The sequence below is a fragment of the Colius striatus genome, chromosome 4 (assembly GCF_028858725.1).
Source record: "Colius striatus isolate bColStr4 chromosome 4, bColStr4.1.hap1, whole genome shotgun sequence".
NCBI classification, from domain to species: Eukaryota; Metazoa; Chordata; class Aves; order Coliiformes; family Coliidae; genus Colius; species Colius striatus.
In genome coordinates, this window is record NC_084762.1 from 75,757,042 (window position 1) to 75,778,539 (window position 21,498).

Below are 21,498 nucleotides of genomic sequence, written 5' to 3' on the forward strand. Positions count from 1 at the left end.
CATTAGGGAGATGGTTTCCATCATTTGAGGGATGGTGTAGCTTGTCCGGTCTCTTCAAAGAGATTGTTGGAGAAACTATGAAAAACAGTGTATCAGGATTATAAAAGTTTACAAGGAGACGAGATAGAAATGAAAGGGAGGACAGAAGAATGTCATGGAACAATGAGAACAAATAACATCCGAAAACATAACATCGGAACTGATCCTGCAGAGAACTCCAGGATGGATATCACATGCAAACTTGTATTTAATAAGATATTTGGGAAGCAATGAGCTTAATCTAGCAAGGAACAGATTTTTCAAAGTCAGGCATAGGAAAACAGTCAGAAGCACCTACTATGTTTGGAATATTACACATGCAGGTGCAAGTGCCCAATTTAGAAATGAGCCTCTGACATTCCTGCTCACAATTTAGGAGCAAGTGAATGTTTGTATGTACCTGTGGCTGTAAATCAATCTCATCACTCTTGACTATCTTGCTTTTGGAAATGTCAATACTTTTGGGGGAAAAAAGAGTATTTTTTCCAGTCTCATCCCAAAATAGAATGCCTAATGTTGGTAAAATTGTAGATCTTTTATTTCAAGACAGATCTATACTGGATTTTCTGTAATAGCAGTTTTCCCATCTACTGCTTCCCAAAGTGGTTTTAGTAGAACTGTGATATATCATCAGAGTGTCATATGCTCAGTGCTTGCAAACCATCTTTTTATTAGAAAACATCTTAGTGACAAAAGAACCATTTTCCAAAATCAGATAACTTCTAACTTATTAGTTTCTACCTTATACTTAAAAAAAAATAGGATGGATAAAAAGAAAAAAACAACTCAGTTTAGCTCCTTATGCAGGGGAGAGTAACTAGAAAATGGAGAACAGAAGCACATTTAATTAAAATGTAAAATTGCCCTTTGCATTACAAGTGATACCACTGCTATATTCCAGACCTCAGCTGAAGCAGCAAGATCCCCATGTAAGTGAACCCATCTCTGCTGTCTTGTCCTCTTTCCTCCTTTTCCTGGTGGTTCTGTTGTTCTGGGGAGGAACATGGGTTGCTCTGCTTGCTATCCCAGCCACCTCATGGTGGTTTCACTCTCTGGAGGAGACACCTTAACTCCATCCATCTTGCAAAATACCTGGTGTATGGGATTCCACCACTGAGAAAACTAAGATGGCTCTGTGATATAGAGCAGGGCAGGGCAGGGCAGGGCAGGGCAGGGTGAGGTAGAGAGAACAGAACAGAATAGAATAGTTCATTTGGAAGGGACCTACAATAATATTTGTTCCAACAGATATTAGATATTAGACATTAGCCAAGCTTTCTGCAGGGACTGGATGGTGTTTTGCCACTGGGCACAGATGTGCTGCAGATGCAGCCCCACAGCTTCCCATGGGAGTATATGCTGAGGAGCACAGATAGCCGGGGCAGCAGTGGCTGCTAGGGGTAAAGGGAGGGCCCCATCCTGCAACAGCAATACTGTCTTCACCCTTCCTATCTCTGCAGTAGAGGCAGCAGTAACAAGCCTGGCTTGCCATCAGTGTGCTGCCCTTCCTTCCCCTTTCCCGTGGCAGGACCAACCCATCTCTGGCCCCTTGTCCTTGGGATGGCAATGTTCAGTGCCACTAGTTCTTCTGAGGAGCTGTTGGCTGGCTCTGCCTTGAATTTCCTGTAGTAAAGTACCACACTGGAAGCTGGAGACTCACTGGTCCTAAGGCAGTTCACAGGAAAGCTAGGAATGCATCCCTCATGTGAGTTCTTAGGGAAAAGCCAGACACTTCAGCTAAATTAGGATTCAGAGCTTGCAATCAGGTTTTGCAGCAGCAGAATAACCTCAGGGTGAAGGCAGGGCCAGGGAAACCAGAGCGCTCAGCCTGCAGGGATCTGAGCACACGCATCCTTCAGTAACAGCATAACCACCAAACCACGCTGCCGCCCCTTAAATAAAGCCCAGCCTCTTCAGCCGAGGAGCTGCCTCCCCTCCCAGCTTCTCACTGCCTCTTTCTGAGGATGTTCAGGCAATCTGCTCTGGCCTTGAACCTGTTCTGTGAACTAGAGAAAGCACTGGACTCGGATGCCTTTGAAATCACTTTGAGCCTTGCATTGCTCTATTTCTTCCAACAATTCCCATTTGTATGCTGTGACATTGAAGTCTCCCAGACCCTTGAAGCAGAATGGCCGGGCAATTATGCTCCACATTTGTTGTTCAGCTTGTGCACCCTCCTGCGAGCCGAACCATGGCAGCAGAACCGATGCCTACTCTGCACTTGTGACCAGGCAGCACCATTTGTAAAGCTCCAGGAGGAGGCTTTATGGCCCATCCACAGTGATGGATGCAGAACTCCTGCAGTGCACATGGCTTGATATTCAAATAGTCAATGTGATCTCCAGATTCTTCTTTCCTCAAGGCCAAAACAACTTCTCAACAGAGAAGAGCTGAGATGAATGTCCCATCCAAAAAATCCTGCTTGGACCTCTATTTGCAGACTCCCTTTTTCCTGGCCTCATCACAGTGGAGGGTGCTTTATAAACATTATTTATTACCAGCCTCTCTGGAAATGGAGTGTGACCAGTTATAATCTCTCATATTTCTTAAACACCTCATAACTAATCTCCTAACCCCTAAAAAGTACTGAGACTTCAGCCTTGCAATGTCTGGTCAGGAGGGTCAATGCTGTTATCTATGGATCATGGGTGGGAAGCTGAAGCACAAAGGATTTAAGTGACGGCTGTGTGAAGTGAACCTAGATGCAAGACATTCCTGCCTCAGGCTTGTGCCAACCCTCTAATAACAGGGCCACCAGGAATAAAAGAGTAGAAAGGATTCTGCCATCCCAAAAGTAGCACGATTTGCCAGCTTTCACATAGCTATGGGAAGCTCTAAATGGAACTGATGCGTCGCAGGGGCTGGGGCCTGTATCACTTTCCATCACGGTTGCTCTTGGGCAGTCACTGCTGGCAGAACTGGGTGCTTGGGGAGACACAAATGATACAAACAGCCATTGCAGGATTGCATGGTATTGCCTGTCAAGAGACCTTGACATGACTTAAAAGATGCACTTCTAACAGATCCAGTTCCTTTTCAAACACAAAGGCATCCTTCCATCCTCGTGCCTCTCTGTCACTGGTTTCAATAGTTGTATTTTTCCAACATGAAATAAACACACATATTTCCCCCCCCACCCTGCTTCCAAGTTTATCTAACCCAAACATTTTTAGGAGTGGAATAATAGAGCACAATGCCAGCCTCAAAATCATAACTTTTGAAATTGAGTGAACAATTAAAACAAATTAAAAATAGATATTAAATTTGAGAGAAGCTGAAAAAGTTCTATTGGAACTTGGAGGAGTTTCAAATGTTATTTTTAACCATAGACATTTTGCTCTTATGGGAAACAAAACTTAGAAGGACAGATATAATTAGGTCAGATATTGAGAAACTTATTATGCTTTGCTACAGATGATCCCAGGAGAATGTAACTTAAGCCCTTTTTTTGGTATTAAGATTAAATCATGGTTCTTCACTTTTTTATGTAAAATAAAGTAGGATAGAAATATGCTTTGTATTACTAACTGCTTCAGCATGAGAAGTGATGAATGCTTGACAAGAAATCTAAGGACAGAAGGCAAGATTTTTATTTCATTTTGTACCAAAATACACAACATTATGCTAGCATCTGTGCCTACTTTTGTTCAGCGTGTAGATACAATTGATTTACTGACGATACTGGCATCTCTTGGGATTATCTGAGGCTTGGCATCTCCAAGGCACCACTCTACAAATATTAACCACCCCTTGCAGCGTGATTACAACAAAGACATTACTCATACCACAAGTGGGGAAACTGAGGCAAAGAGCACCAATTGTTTGACCAGCACTAAGTCTCTTTGGCAGCTGCAGTCAAGACTCAAGAGCTTTTTCTTTCTGCTCCCACTGCTTCTGCAGAGAGATTCACCTTCACACAAGAAGTGTGCATTTCATACATAACCAGAGGAGAAAAGCCTTTATCAAAAGAAGAAATGAGGCAGGAGGTGGCTGATAGAGAGTACTGTTAACACATGGATCTGTCATTACTCATAGCATTTATCATGTCTGTTACTGTGAGGCATACTGTTCTTTAGAGTAGGTGTCTTAATTTGAGGAATACTGGTTTTCCTAGCAGCTACAGTGATTTGGAGAGGGAGACTGGGTGAGCTGCCTGAAGCAAGATATTGCACATCATTCATCGTAAAGTCTGCTCAGAGATGGAGTGGAAGTGGACTGGAGTCACACTGGGCAGGTCCTGCATACTTTTCCTGGCACGGTCCCGCTGGCCCAGGAGTAGGAAAAACAATATTCTCACTGACAAAGATTTGCCGGCACTTCTCCTGTAACCCACAGCCAAAGCAGACACAACACACAGAGGCAAAAGCGCTGTTTGGCTAGATAGCTTGAATTTTTCAGGAAGATGGTATCAGCATCAGGTCTCCATTGCTAGTATAAAATGTTTCTCCAGCCAGCAGACAATTTGTGTGTATAGTGATTAGCAAATCTTCTGTACCATAGGATCAAAATGCAAATGTCTACAATGAGTAGAGTAGGTGGTTTTGGAGTTTAGGTTAGGCCCTTCAGTATAGGTGCATAAAATAGGAGGAGTCTCTTCTTGCTGCTGGACCATGTCCAGGACAGAAGTGGTGGTAAACCTGAACAACAGATTTATCTCAAAACCATCCTGAATCTGAAGAGAAGATTAGCCAGATGCAATGGCAGGCCATCTCTATATAAGCACCTTGAAGACAAGCTGGTCCAACTGACATGAACATGGAGCAAGACTCTATACCTGACATAGCACTGGAGGAACATAAGGTAAGCCAGAAAACAGAATATATCAATATTTCTTATAATATTTTTTAAAGGCATAGGTGAAAAGAAAAGCATGTAAAGCTCCTATGGTAAGCAGAAGTCTCATGCTTGGCCTATGAAAAATCTTAATCAAGAAAAAGTGGTGGCGCGTAACTAACTCTTGTGTTTTATTAGAAAGCATAAATTTGTGGCATGTGAAAGTGTTATCCATCCCACTGTTGTCAATATTCAGGGTTTTACTTGCTTTCTGTACTTGTGGACAGCAGAGATTGCAGGCAGTTTCTCTGCCTGCCATAGGAGGTATTAAGGTTGATTAGCTATTCATAATTATTGCTAAAGACTACAAGGCAGTGATATTGCTTTTCACCTTCAAGATAAGTGGCATCAAGCTACAGCAGTAATTTCCTGACTGTACTCTTACTTTCTAATGTATTGCATCTTATTGATGCAATAAACTGCAACCGTTTCTTCAGGCTGTGGGAGACTTCCAGTAAGTGATAAAAGCCTCAGTCATGTAGCTAGTTCCTCACAGTGCTTTGCTTGCTGAGCTTGCTTTAGGGGCCATACCAAAGAAAAACATTCCCTGTCTGCAGCATACGAACTGTACAGCAAGTTTGTCTTTTTCCATTTGTCTGAGGTAGAGCTTGGTTGTTGTCTCTCAAACATACCACTTAAGCACAATCACAGAACCTCACTGCCCTGAGGAACTCAAATCAGACAAGTTGTAACTCAAAGCCCAGAAGTGTCTGCTCCAAGATAGAGAACTAGCTTGGATAACCTATTAGGGATAACAGTTACTGGTAGTTCCCAGAAAATAAATTGACTTCAAGTTTATTAATACTGTCTGAGAACATAGGCACCTTTCTATGCTGAATAACTCTGCAGCCACACTTCTACAACAGTCCTTTCTGACCTGCTGCATTTCTGTTAAACTCTCAGTCATCTGTCAAATCTATCTCAAGCCCTGTCAAACTTTGTCTATGTCTGCCAGGAGAGTAAGTTTCCTTACTCAAGACACATTAACTAAAGAAGTTTGGTTGAGGATTTTTTTTTTTGTTTAGGTTTTGTTGGTTTTGGTGGTTTGGTTTGTTTTGTTTGTTTTGTTGTGGAGGTTTTTTTTGCTTCTGTATCAATACCATTCGGACACATTGCACACTATTGACTGCGATAGCAGTAACATCTCTCTCCTGAGACAATGGCTGAGCTCTGAATTTGATATTTGAGTGTTCCCTGTTGCAAGCAGTAGTGCCTCCATCTCTAGAGTAGAGGCAGGGGAGCAGACTATGCAGAAAGCAAACTGCTTTAGGTTTGTAGGATGCTCAACTAAAAGGTATTATCATGCAAACATGGAACTTCATCCTCAGGCTTAGACAGATGAAATTGTACTCCTTTTAATCCTTGAAATATCGTATTTCTCTGTTTGTATTTAAGCCAACCAGTAGGATGGCTACTTGCCTTTTCTGTTTTTCAGAGGAAAGCAAAACCAAATTCTTCCTGGTTTGATATGAGAGAGACACTGTCTACTTGAAATAGAGCCAGCTTTTGAAAACGAGTTAAAAGTCAACTCCTTGCCAATTTTTGTGGGTGTTCATCCTGCCTGGGTAGCAAGAAAAATCCTGCAGGGAATCTCATGAATGTCAGTGCAAGCAGGTAATGAAGAGCTAAGTCCCTGCGAAATTTCTTTCTTCCTTCCTTTGAGGAGGAGGAGGAGAGGGGAAGGCAGATGGTAACTCTTCACTGGAGCACTGTGCGTATGTCTCTTTTTGAAGCTTTACCTCTATAGAATTGATGCGTTTGACTACAGAATTAAATCTTTGCTGCAGAAAACAGGAGCAAGACATCGCCATGTTCCCTGACTGCATTCCTGTGAGCTGGGCAAAAAGTAATATGGAAAGCAGGGAGAGGAGAGGGTAGGAGGGTACTGTGCTCACTGCACAGTACTCCCAGCTAGCACAGAAAATATCAGGACTACTGCCAACCTACCAAGGGAAAGGTGTTGGGAAGAAGTGTTCGGATTTACCAAATTGATGTGATTTATTGTGCCTTTCTTTCACCTCCCTCCAAAGATATTATGGCTGTTCAAATACATTTTTAATTTTATTGCTCACAGTTGGAGATGTTTCACACAATGAGGCCCAGGTAATACAGTGCAATTTCCCAGATTTCACCATGGAAGTTCAAAATAACACTTAAGTGCCCTTTTTGCAAAGGCCCTCTAAAAATCGAACCCAACCCCTGCTCCATTGGTCAGTTTGTGGCAGAACAGTAGGAAAACTTGTTTCAACTTGGACTTCATAGCTACATTCTTTTTTTTTCCCTCACAAGAGACATAGCCTAGGACTCCTCAGGAAAAAATTAAAGTCTTTAAGCCATTGGTAAAGTATTTTTGTTTGTTAGTCTCTGATCACTTACTAGGCAAGACAAAGCAGTGCATCTTTTAAAATCCAAGGGAAACATTTTCATAAATTTGGGGGGCATAAAGTGTTTCTACTCAGCCAGCTGGGGAGTTTGGAGTCTAGCACGCTGGTGTGAGGAGAGGATATTAAAAACGTGTTTTAAATCTATGCCAAATGCACTCAATTGTGTTCATTTCAGCAGTCGCCCTTTTGAAAATATTTTATTGCAACATATTCAAAATGAAACTTTTGTTCTTTTCACGTTTAGCAGCCTTTTCAAATTTTGCTTACATTCAATTTAGTCAAAATCAGCCTTTGTCCCCAAATAAAACACACTGCCTTTGGCCCTTGTACCTGTTTCCCACATTTTGTTTCTTTGCTGGTTTTCCACTTCGGCCCAAGGGTCAACAAGCTCTCAATCCAGGCCAGCCATAGCCCTCGTGAATCTTTATTTCATCAGGTGAACACAAAATGTTGGTTACTTGTGAAGCTGAGCAGAATGGAGGGTTTTCACCTGCCACGGCCTGACAACATTGCTGCCCTCACTGGGCCAGTCCCTAAAACAGAGAGCATACTGTCAGAGGAAGGCTCAAAGATCCCTAATTAGCACCTCAGTTGGGTGCTGGTTAATTGCATTAATTAGCAATTTGAGCTTGGTCAGGGCGGGTCCTGAGGGTGAGGCCTTGAGGGGGATAGGTAGGTCTAGTTGCTATTGCTACACTGGGGCAGAGCCCCACGGCCATCTTAGGGCAGTGTGTGTGCAAGGGCCTCTCCTTTGTAACTCCGTATACACATGGGAGCAAGAAGGAAAACAACTGTTTTTTAATTACTGTCATACACAGAGAGAAAGTTGGCTAAAATGCTCAAAGGATACGTTTTTCTACTCCTTTCTCTGCCTTGTGATGTATTACTGGTACTGTCTCTCCCTTCATTACTATATGGAGTTCTCCAGCAAACTGTTGGCAGTGGTAGCTGAAGAATACTTCAGCATCCAAAGAGCAAATCCAAGTTGCCCCAGCCACCCAGCTGTACAATGCCCACCACGTTGTTGTGGAAAGGCTGACTTTACACTTACATGATGGGAACATGCAGAGGCCATAACAAACCCACACACCTTTCCCTTCACATGCACCTGCTCCTAAGGTCTGTTCAGCACCTAAGGCACCAGTTTAATGCCAAATAATGCCAGCTGGTGTCAATGCTATGGGACTCTCCGTGAACATACAGCAGAACCATGGCATTAGGAGAGTTTTATCCCAAGTAAGCAAACAAAAATCTAATAAAGAGCATGATCATTATGCTTGAGTGCTAGCATCATCAGATGAGGTGTATTGGCTAGTGAATGTCCAGACAGTCACCAGAATCTAGTTTTGAAAAAGATCTGATGACCACCACTGCAAAAGATATACATGTCACTGGAAAAAGGTGGGCAGCCAATGCCTTCTAGATGGGGTTTGTATCAGTTTGACCGACCTGCTTTTACCCTGCAGTGGATAGCAGGGAGGGATGGAAGTGCAGGCCAAAGGTACACTGCCAGTCTGTTCAAGGAGATGGTAAGCATGAAGTCTCAATTAAAAGCCATATAGAACAACCTTTCTTTGTATCCCTGATGCTTAGGGTAACGTAGAGTGCAATCTAGCTATGCCAAGCAGCATTTGTCTTTAGCCTGCATCAGTGCTGGTGTGGAAAATAGACTAGATGTTTCTGGACTGGGAACCATTATGTGCCTTTCAGGTAGCAAAGAGCACCCATGAACTTCCCAGTGATGTGCTGGAGCCAGGGATGGTGGAGCTGGAGGGGACATAGGCAAGACTGAGCTCTCTCTGGTGTGAGATCCAGGCAGAGCAAAATGGTTTGAAACCACCTTTTCATGTGTCTTTGCCTTACTCTCTCATCCTACTCTGAGCCAATGGCATGAAAGGTGAAGAAAAGAGGTCCTAGGGATGTCTCATTACTTCAGTTTTATTTAATTCTGACTATTCTGCAATAGTTTACTTCTGCTTTTCTTTGTATTATACTGCATAAAAAGTCATCAAAATCCTTGCCTATTTCTTTCTGCTGGACACAGTTAAAGAAGACATAGGGAAGTCTCAAAGAATCAACACGCAACTACCTTGACCCACTGCTTCTGCTGGGATCTGAGCAACTCACACAGCAGTTGTGGAATGCCTATCCTGCTTTACTTTCAGCCCTAGCTTATTCTGGAATAACTTTCCTGTGTGGACAAGCCAGGACAAGGCTGCAGTGCTAACTGCTCTATCTTTCTGTCTGCAGGGATTCTCCCATGGGAAGGCAATGCTTTATTTCCTCTTTAAAGCAGTGATTCGTCCCAGTGTCTTCCACAGCTGCACAAAATAGGGAAGACTAGACACCAAGGTTTGTGCAAAAGGAGATGAGCTGGAATAGGGAGAAACAAGCCAAACTCCCTTCTAGTGAAGGTCCCACCCACCATTGTAAGATGGATCCAAACCAGAACACTGAATGAAACTTGGCTCTCATGCCAGAGAGATTCAAATCCAGATCCAGCTTAGAAGCCTAGAAATGAGAGGTGAGGTAATATGATACTTCCTCTTGGGATGGCTGTTCGAAGGAATGCAGGAAGAAGGGAAAATTAACCCTGTCTACATGCAAAGTGAGACGTGGCCCTCGCTCAAATCCTGAGGGAAAGACTCCCTTTGCATGTGCAAGTTTTGAACATTATTCCCGTGCCTCAGGAAAGAAAGGGCACAATATAGTTCTAGAATGACTGGGATCTAGGGGAATGTGGAGTTCATTACAAATATCACAAACTTTGCAATACTGATTGTGCTGGTGTGGAGGAGGCATAAAATAGTAAACATTTTAGGAATGCCTGCTTTCATTTGATGCAAGAAAGTTAGTTAGCCAATACATTGCACTTGATATTAATTACATTTTTACTGGTGAGTCTTACCTACATTGAAATCTTAAGTCAGTTGTGTAGCACTGAATTTAGAATGCATGTTGTGTTACTGTCTGCAATGAATGAAGATGATCCTAGAGCTCAATACTACTAATACTTCCTTTACTGTCCCTTTTATTGTGATTTCATGGCATTTATACTACATTACAGAAATGGGAAAGTGATTTTGCAGCACCTACAACACTGTCACTCAAAGCTTCCATTAAAACCTTTTTTTTTTTGAGAGGGAAGAAATAAAAGTTGAAATAAATGAAATTTGAAAAAAAGAGCCTGGGGCAATGTCTGATTTCCACTTCAGCAGACATCAGAGTTGGACAAGGGAATCTCAGCTATGGTACCATCTGAAAGCTGCCACTTTTAGTTCAGTAGCACCTAAGTGCCACCCACCATCAGACAAAGTTTGGTTCACTATTTATATAGAGCCAGCACCTGTGATGTTCTGGTCTGGAGGCTACAAGAGTACCATCTAATGCAAAAAGGTAGCACTTGCTAATGCAAACTAATTCACTACAAATATACACACTTATTTGCTTGGTAGCATTGTGCTTGCTGATAAAAGACAGACATTTAGTCCTGGGTTTGCACAGGTACTTGGTCAATGCTGAAGAAGTAAAAACCTCAGATGGGAAGTGGTTAAAAATGGTATTTGCATACTTCACAAAACATTCCAGTATAGAAGGTTTAAAACATACAGTGACTTTACTTACTCCTACCTTTTGGATCAGTGACTATTGCAGTTAGCTGAAAAAAAAACCCCTGAGGCAAAATACACCCAAAAACGTGGAGCTGCATGTGGGTTTGACTCAAAACTGTCCAAAAATGCAGCCTTTCAATGGTTTGGGGGAGTTGAAACCATAATTCCCTCCTCCCGTGCTGTGCTTCGTAACTCCTGTGGGGATGGATACTCATCAGGGTATTGGTCCTGCAGCCTCCCCCCTACCCTGCCTGGGTTTACTGAAAAGGGCTGCAAAGTCTCAGGCAAGATTTTGTGCTGGAACAGTGAACCCTGTAGCTGAACTCTTGAGAGGTCTCAGGTGGTTCTCTTTAGAAGCTACAGTTTCTATCAAATTAGTTATAGCCCCCTGTGGGCTTAGATCTAGGCCAGTTTTAAAATGATTGCAGTGCCTATTATATTTAAATACGTACTCCACTCACAGCTTGAGTGTAAGCGGTGCAACTTCTAAACCAGGTCGATGACTAATCAAGGGCAGTTTGTACTAAAAAGGGAAAAAAAATGTGGCACATGTGACTTCTAGATGGGGCCTAGTGGCACCGACACCCTCAACGTGGGGCTCAGCAACACTGGGGTCAGGCTGCTCCTTGACTGGTTCTGGACATTGCCCTGGAGGCTGTTTAAGGCCACTCTGATATTTTACCCAATTTTAAGTTCCAAAATGCTGTAGGGTGTTCCAGCTCTCTGGCTCTAGGATTAAGAGTAGTGTTTCTATCGTCTTGAGGATGGTGTTTTTCTCTCAGGTTGGTATAATGTTACACATGCAAGTGTCTCCACATGTAGTTGTCTCAAAGTGTCATGTATCAAACCCATATGTAAAATTGCCCTGGTTTCTAAAGATGTGATGGGATTGATATCACCTGATTTCAGTGCTTTCTGTGTCTCTTGTCTCGGTCAGGCAACTGGGCTCCCTTTGTAGTCAGAGCGTAAGAGGCACGTAAAAGGTGTTTTGCCTGGTCTCCTTGAGACATCTGCCCAAGAACAAGAGGAATCACATTCTGGACATATTGATTTCTCTTCACTGACTGTCAGAGAAGCCCAGCATTTCTCTTTTGAGCTGCTGACCCAGCACCACAGCCTCCTCCTCCCCATGTCACTCATGTCTCCCTGCATCTCTGACTGATCATAGCTTCAATGGGAAACACACGCAGGCAGCCAACACGGCCCCATGGGGTAATCCTGGCTGATACACAGAATGTTGCAACCAGAGATCTCATCTGAAGGTGGAGTAAGCTGTAAAATACATCAGTGAGAAAGGAAAAGACTCAGGTATTTGCCATGGACAGCCAAGAGACCAGAAACTCAGTGACCCTGAATGCTCTGTAAACCCAGCACAGGAACCAGCCAACACACTCATATGTTTGCTGTGATTAATATTTTCTGTCTTAACCGTTTAGTGTGGAAAATCTCTCTTTCCCCATTCTCTTCAGGCTTTTCAGTCTCCACATCTTGTCTATCCCAAGACAACACCTTTCAAGGTCTGCCCTGCACCCTCATGTTAGGGCAGCAGCCTGTAGAGCCATTTACAGCTGGGGCCAATCCCACCCCACACTTGGTTGACCCAGCCTGGCCATACCAGCCCTCTGCTGGAAGATGACTGGGGCTGCCTCAGCTCCAAGCTGCAGGGAAAGCCAGGACACGAGGGAAGCCGGCCAGCAACCCAAACCTACCATGGGACTGCGTACACACAGATCTGGCACGGAGCCCGGCCTCCCAGGAGCTCCCAGGGAGAAACACCACGATAAGCAAATGTAAAATGCGAAGAGAGGAGGATGAAGGAAACAGCCGAGCTTTTCAGATGATCTGAGGCAGAATCTGGTGGGTGTTTCACTCCTTTCAGTTCCCTCTGAAAACCCTGACTCGCAGTGATAAGATCACATGGGTGCACAAGCCAGTTATTGCACAATTATGTTCCAGGCATTCAAGAGGCTGTGTGGTTGTTTTTTAATACACATTGCCTCCCTGGCTTTCCTCTTTGCTGTTGCCTGCCGGGTGCCAATCTCAGAGAGGAGCAGGGCTGCAGAGAGCGGGAGGGTGGCACAGCTTTACAGCTCACGTCAGCCAGAATACACCATGTCCTCAGGCAGCATGGGAGAAAGTGGGAAGGTGCTGGTCGGAGAAGCTGGCAAGCGAGCGGTGTCATTTCTGGAGCACAGGAGATGTGAGATGATTTTTCTGCCTCCAAGTGCAAGTTCAGGTTCCCGTAGCTGGCGCTGCATGGTGACAGGGTTCAAATTATTTGACTTCCATTTATTTTTGTTTCTTTCACGGTTTTGCTTCGCAATGTTAACACTTACATAATCTCTAGCAGGCTCTGATATTAACACCTCATTAAAATGAGCAGGGAACAGGATTCACACTGCTATGGCTGCTGTGTTTGCTTAGAGACAGGTGTTCTCTGCAACGGCTGAACCGAAGGAGATTTTTATGGGGAAAACTATCTTTGTAACAGATAGGGCTAAGAATAGACAAACTCCTTGGCTTGCACCCATCTTTCAAAGAGACATCCAGATGGGAATCCTGAGTCCAGTGAGTCAGAGCGTCTGTGCAAGATGAGGGGGCAGAGGGCTCCTTCTTTGCAAATCTTGCTAGATAAGCAGGATTTAGAGAGCGTTCTCACTCCATGAAACCTCCCTGTGATCCTACGGGGTGGATGCTGGGGGGACCCATGCAGCAGGCTGTGGTGGCAGGTGGGACTGCAGTCATATCATTCCTTAAATGGCACACCCATCAGCACATCCCTCGCTGGGGGACGTGTGTCCACAGGGCCGTTGCACACTGGGAAAGCTCTTTCAGGGAGGGAAACGCAATGGCACTCTTCCAGAAGTGCAAACCAAGTATGCTCAAACGTCTGAGGAAAAGGGCCTGTCCCTCCCTTGGGTGCACAGGGTTTCTGCTCAAAGATGAGAAAGGAGAAGGTGGCCCCTTTGCCAAGGTTCCCAGTTGCCTCCCCTTGCTGGCATTTGGAAGGGCAGGCAAAGGTCAATATTTCTAAATAAAAAATGAGCAAAAAGCCAAGGTGGTGGGATGACTCTTTGAAGCTGCCTATTTGATGTTTTTTTCCCACATGAGAGGCCCTAACCCTTACTAGATCGGATATGCCAAAAATGAACTTTCTCTTGAAAGTATGGTATTTCTGAGCCAGCACAGAAGAGCTGGCCAGATAAACACAACACTGAATTTGGTATCCTTTTTTTCTCAAAGTGTTTTTAAGGAAACAAGGATCACTGCCTTTGAATTAAGTGGTTTTAGGAATCATCCCTCAGGAGGGGAACTAGGTCATTCAGAAATGCCATCTGATCACTGCCAGAAACAATTTCTTTTAACAGCAATACTTTTACAAGTGAAGTGAGAATATAGAAATCCTCAGTCTTACATCTCAAGGTTGACAGGTAAGTGAGATAACACTTGAAGTTCCATCACTACAGTAAAGCACAGCTCCCTGAGGTGACATCAGCAAAGCGGATATTCATTAACCCCTGTATATAACTGCGGTTGTGTGAATGCCAAATAGGATAAAAGCCTTACATTGTTGAAGACAAACACAGCCATGCTGCAGAAAGTTTCTGTAAAGCTGTAAAAATAAAAAAATGGATATATTGTGTATGGATGCACCTACTCTTAAAATCAAAGCCTGAAGGAATGTGTTTGGTTTTCAAAGAGATGGTACAATACGAATTTTTCCTTCACTGCAGGATGGTAGGTTTCAGTGTTGTGAACACTTCTAGTGCACAACGCTAAATAAAAGGTATTACATATCCCTTTGTGTGTGGGATTCATCCTTGATTCACATGGCAACTTAATTTATACCGTCTTTGTTATGTGAAACAAATCAGACCAGCTGTTCAGTGTCAGCAACTAGAAAATGCAGCTTCTGAGGTTATGGAAACCAGCACTGCTTCTGTAGTATGCCACTACTGGTCCTATGGGCAGATCTTTTCTATGGTAAGGAAAAACAGTAGCTATGTACACCGTTTATTTTCAATGATTTTACAAGGAATGCTCTAAAAAAAAGTGTCCACAAGGCAAAGCAGTGGTGAAAAGTTGCCCTCGTTCCTTCCCTGTTATTGTATTTGCTAAGGAAGAGAGCATAAGTGATCCTTCCTCCATTCTTCTGAGGTGATGGTGTGCTTGCAACACGGTGCACCTGTAAAAGATCACTGCTATTTGTAAAGAGTTTTCAGATGCTCTCAGAGAAATGAGATAATTATAGGATGAAGTGTTAATTCTATCTGATCTTGCTGTTATCCCTGTAAATCCCACAGGGAAATAACGCCAAACTTGGCAAATCAGTTCCTATCTATTAAGGATGGCATTTTAGAGTTTGGTAGAGCAGCAAATTAACACTGCATTCTGGATGATTGCTTGAAGAGTCTTTAGTTTCTCTGCTTCTGGGTTTTAAATTTTCAGGATTCAAGGATGCTGACAAACATTGTTTTCCCCGAGGTTGCTCCTCTGTAATGTCATCTGTATAACCCAGTGCAGCATCATGAAACAAATGTATGTCTTTTGCATTCATAACATGACTTTTGCTTACCTTCTGTGTTCAGAATGACTAAGGCCCTGATCTTAACACAGCCCAATACTCATTGAAATTAATGGAAGTGAGGCTTCTGTCTGCTTTGTGGTTCTCGATCTGGTTCCTTCATTTTCTGGTTAGCCTCACAGAGATCAGCTGCTTGTATGGGAGGGGACGACTGTGTGGCTGTCAGGAGCAGTGATGCAGGGGAGGAAGTTGGTGTAGTTACATAAGGTGACAGTGAAACTTCTGGCAGGTATCAGTTTCATAGAAGAACTAAAGGAGAGAAATGTCTAAGCATCCGGCAAAAACAGATACAGATGCTCCCTTCTTCAATTTTTCCTCTAACCTTTATAGCTCACTTGCAGCATGTCAAAGACAAGTTCTCAGACATGAGCACAGACTTGGACCTCACCAAATGCCATCTGAAGACACTGGATAGGGGGGGCAGCAAAAGGAACATGTTGTTCAGATGTTTCCAGAGGCTCTCGTGGAGGCTTCCCCTGGGCCAAGCTAGCCAGATATTTTTGTCAGCTAAAGATACTTCTGACAGAAACCTGTCTGAGTGCCAGTAAGAACTGGCATTCACCCGGCGGCAGGTCAGGCAAACGACCAGTGCCCGTTCCCCTTCTCCCCTTGCTGAGTGGCAGAGCAAGCTCTGTCTGTAGAAGTGTTTCAGGGACGTCTCTGTTAGACTGGAGCTGGTGAAACTCAACCTCAAAGTTCACCTAGCTGCCTCGGCCTCTTCAGCCTCCTTCTGGTGCTGTTGGTGGCAGAAGAATGTCATTCCATTTCCCTCTGGAAGATTTTGCTGAGCCTTTCATTGAGCTGGTTAAACCCTTGCTTATGATCAGCACTGATACAGAAACTGAGCCCTTAGCACGTGGGATCAGCAGGGCTAAACTCAGGAGCAACCTCCCACTCCTACTTTAGGAGGGCCAGTGCCCCCTGCCCTCCCACCTGGGTGCAATACCCTCTGATGGATGGAGTTCATCTAGCTGTAGCACCTCTTTCGAGAAGCACAGCTCCTTCCTTCAGTTTTGCTTCGGGGCAAGGTCATCACCTCTGATCCTGAGGCCATGTGTGTAGAATCATAGAATAATTTTGGTTGGAAAAGACCTTTAAGGTCATTGAGTCCAACCACTAACCAACCTATGCCAAGCCCACCACTAAACCATGTCCATAACATCCTCCTCACCCATATTTTGAGATATATGTATACTCACAATTTGCAATGTATTTACCAATGTTGTAGCTATCAGAAAAGGACATCTTGTCCTACAAAGAAGCTGAACCAACACAGCATGAGAGTGGAGGAGAATTTTGATTTACCAATTGCAAAATTGCATTGTGTTGAACCACAGGGAGTAAATACAGAACTTAGCACTTCCCTACCTAAGTAAGATAATATTAAAGAACTAAGCACTTTCCCACAAAAAAAAGATACTATTAAACATTGGTAATTTCATTAGATCAGTCATATAATTCTCCTAATTCAGAAGATAAGCGATGTGGCCTTAATTGCAAGTACTCTAAACTTTAGCTATGCCTGCTCTGGGCTAGCACTTCTGTTTAGATTATGCAGTGAATTGTGCTTAGACAAAAGCTCTATTAAAAAGCTAAGTGGAACTTGACAAACCATTGAGAAATGTTTTATGGGAAGAAAATGTGTAAAATGAGTAATATTTATGCATAGTTAAAGCATATTTGGCAAATGCCAAGGAAAGAGGGGAAATATTAATTAATGGTGCTTTTTTACAGCAGAAAATTAATTGAAATTATTCAGAGTCCAATTCTGCTCCCCTTGTTGCTGTGACTAATCTAATTGAGATGAATAGGCTACTTGTGGAACAAGAAGCTACTCAGCATGACTAACTTTGGTGGAATCAAGCCCTCCATGAACATTATTAACCAGTTTTGAAATACAGTGCTCATTTTGTGTTCCTCTGCTCAGAGACAGGCAAGTTTATCCACTGCTTTAGCTTTCCAAGATGCCCAGAAAAGTGCCATTTTGAATTGTGACCAAAAAAAAAAAGATCTAGAAAAAAAAAAGTGGTACAAAAGGTATTCTTACAGGTGTGTAACAACTACTGTATGTGTGAGAAATGAAAGCATGCTTCCCACCATCTTGAGAAGGCAGGACTGCTGTTAGGTTGTTATGCTGGGGGAGGCTTAGCACCCTCACTGTCAAAGTGATGTATTTTCCAGTGCCAGCTGAAAGCAGATACCATAAAAGCACGGCTCAGGACCATCCCCTAGATTTTTCAGGGTGCCCATGTTCTGCAACCATCTGCTGCACAGAGCTGGTGCTCTCAATGGTGTTCATTACGACACATGGTTTTAAAGCATTTGACATAACCACAGTCTGACAGATAGGAAGATGTTTATCCCCTTAGGGAAAACATCAACAAAAAGCACATCTGGATGCAAAGTAAAGCTTTTGGATCCCATCCTTGTGGCCTTATTCCATAAATGATGAAGTCAAACTATTTTGTGCCTTCAGGAGGACTTTCGATTCAGAGATGTGTTAACAAAGATCAGAGAGTAGAGGTGGCATTCCACATGTCCATTGGCAGATCTCTGGATTTCCCTGAAAGGAAATCCTAATACTCTTTCTGAGCCCTGCTTTTTGTTCTCTGAGTCCTATGTAGGCAGTTCAGCTAGTCTCCAAGCAGAGAGGAGACAGCAGCCTGACAGGCACCCAGGCATACTGAGGGGTTGATGTAGGTTCCAGAAAACTACTGGTTTTCTCCGTGTCTCTGACCTGAGGTAAGAACTTTTTCATTGGTTATAATATTACAAAAAAACCCAACCCCAAACCCAAATCCTTTTGCTATGGCTACTTATTAAGTTATTCTAATTTATTCAATTTTGGTCTTTACATAATAAGCTCTTAAATAAGACTACAGACTCTCTGACAATCCGCTTCTCAGCATGTCTGCTAACGATGCTGTAGATTCATGGGAAGATGGGAAACATAGAACATGTCAAAATGTTCTGTGTTTAATGCTTTACCACCTTAGTGATAAAATGTTCTGCATTGCTATTTAGAAGATGAGAACCAGTGTAGTGCTGCCTACACTGGGCACCAACCAGAATTTGAACCTTCCTCTCACTCTGGCTTTTATGATACAGCCACCACACGAAGGAAAGGGCCTGAGATGTGATATAATTGAAGCACAAATTGTCTAAAGTTGTGAGAACCATTTAATAATTTCAGCCTCCTGCATACGTAAGGCCTTAACGACATGCATCAGGTCCCAGACGAGGTTGTGGATTCCTCCAGAAGTCCTAGGTTGTACACATGTCTTGTCATGCAAGACAGGAATTCATTTTGCCTCCCATCTGAAAGGCAGGCATATAATTTATGTGAACATCCGTGGAGAGGACCACCCCAAGGATGAATCATCCCACCTACTCTACACACCTCACTTGGAGGTGGTGAGTCACCCATGAGAGTGCTTATCTCTCTCCATGGATTGCAGAGTAGAGGGAGACAGCCGACACATAGCAGCCACCCAGCTTCTCCAGACCTGGTGTGAGGTGAATTCTGCCTCAGCTGACTCAGGGTGTTTGACTCTACCTTGTCTGTGGTGGTGGCCAGGGAAGAATAACATCTCTATCCTTCCCTCTTGAGTATGTGGGGTAGCACTGGTTGCTGGAACGAGGTCCAGAACCACCTCAATTTTATACTTTTCAGGCCTTTCTCTTTCCTTTGGAGAGAGAACGTGGCACTCGCAGTCTCTCTGTTACCACCCTCCTTCAGAAATGGGTCATTCTGCCTTTAAACTGGATGGTTGGCATAGTGATTAATGAGATTTGAATGTAATGATAGCACTGAGGATGAAATAGTTCCTTGGAGAACCTCTTTTTTCATTTGACTTTTGTTCAATTTCTATACAAATTTGAATGCCTTCACTTCGCTGAGCCTATGATGCTCGTCTTCAAAAGCTGCCTCTGGAAGTGTTTGTTGGACTGAAAGCATTTACAGAAGAGAACTGCTCTTTACTGGAGCCTCATAAGTCCTTTCTAAACTGCCAATCTCTGCCAAGGAGAGGGCAGGTGGCCTTGTGTCTGGGCTTATGTGCTTCCTTCTTCTTGGTTCCCATCACACTCAGGGGGGCTGGCAGGGAAGATGTGACATGGGAACCCTGTTCTGTTTGTATGTAGACTTTCTCTTTTAATTTCTATGGTACTTATATGGTCCCTGCTGAAAGCTATCACTATGCCCACATGTCTTTACAGAGTCAATGAACTCTGCAATGTGCAGCAGGCACTGATTTTTTCCTTTTAGCAGGCACTTTCTGCATTTCTCTGCATTGCACTTCTTGTGCCCTGTGTTGCTCTTCACCTACATTCTTTTAAGTTCCTCAAAGCCCTTCACCCCTATGGTCACAAATTTACTTAGCTGAATACCTTTTTGACATCTGTGGATATTCTTACCCGACCTTCATCCCCCAAAAACTAACAAAATGCATAAAGCCTGAGTTCCAGGAAACCTGGTTTCATGGATTATAGGAAAATGCTTCTTATTCTGGGTGGACGATACAGATATTTCCTTTCAACTGTGGTAGAGGTTTTCTTCTTCTAGTCCTCTAATTCAGACCAAATCCATTACTACCATGTAGGCTATAAGGACTCGTGCACACTATGCCTTTTGGACCAGCTGATACCAACCAGAGGTTCACATCACTTTATGCTGATGCCAGAGTCTACAGCCTCCTAAGAAGGCCTATTTTCTTTTCGAGGACTTTTAAGGAAAGGAGGACCGAAACAAACATTTTCTTTTAGCATTTACCTCTCAATGTGGACATACTTATATATGGACTTGAAGGTCACGTTTGGCCTTTAAAATACCTTTCCATAATTCTGACAGTTTAGAACGTGAAGTCCTGAGCAGAGAAAAACTGAGCCTGTGGAATAACTGCAAAGGAGACTCCAGATGAATATCCTACCATCTTTGAAATACTCTACTGGTCTTGGCTCTTCTTGTGGATAAAGAGTGCTACCAAAGCCCCACACCCTATGTTACAGCTTCTCTTTGGAAGAAATTATATTCCTTTTATATGAACATCAGTACTGTAAGAATTATTTTTATCCAGAAAGATATATTTTTTTTTGAAGAGCAGTTAAAATCCTGAGCTGTTTGTACTTAATTTAAATAGCTTGTTTGATGAAATATGTTTGTTTGTCAGACTGGCAATTTGCACTGAGTTGTAATCCAGGAATCAGATGGTTAATTATTGCAGTTCTGTGCAAGAATTAACTGAAATACCAGGTGCTTGCTGTGCAAGTATTAAGGAGAAGTTTCTGAGAACAAAATGCTTCTGTATGATTGTTGTTCTAGCTTGAAACTATGTTGAATTCACTAGAGTGGAAAGAAAGGGTGTGAAGAACACTTTAGACCTTTTGGACCTACTGATAAAAGTATTATTAGCCTCCGGGACACTAGTTTGTTGTTTCGAGCTTTAAGGATATCTCCTTTTTTTCTCCCCTGTGTTTAAATATGAGTTAAACATATGTGAACCATTTTCCTTGATGTGCCAGGAGCTTTTAGGTAAGTCTTTCATATAGCAAACCTTACTGTGTCCTATCCATTATTTCCTATAAACCTTTCCTCGTACATCTCAGCAACAGAATGCTAATTGTATGAGGAGAAGCTACCTGATTCATCGTTAAGCCTCTCATTTTTCTGACAAGGTTAGCCACTGCTGACATATTTTCCAATAACCTCCTCATTGCTAATATCCTGTTCATCATATGCATACAGCTTCCAGTGCCCATGAAATAAGGAACTATAAAAAATAACCAGATATCACGCTAGTATCTGTCACCAGCTATTCTTCTGTTTTACAAGCTTGTCATCCAGTTAGGGAACATAAGATACACTGTGTGACTAGTCCAATACCAGTAACAGACAGCAGCTTGTCAAAATGAACATTTGCAGACAACCCACAGCATAAAAAAATGTTGGTTTTTGTTTTTGAAGTGTTTGAGAACGCTTACAAATAACAATTACTTTCAGGAAAGCCTGGGAGTAGCACTCAAACCAACAGAGCTTTGTATTTTTGAT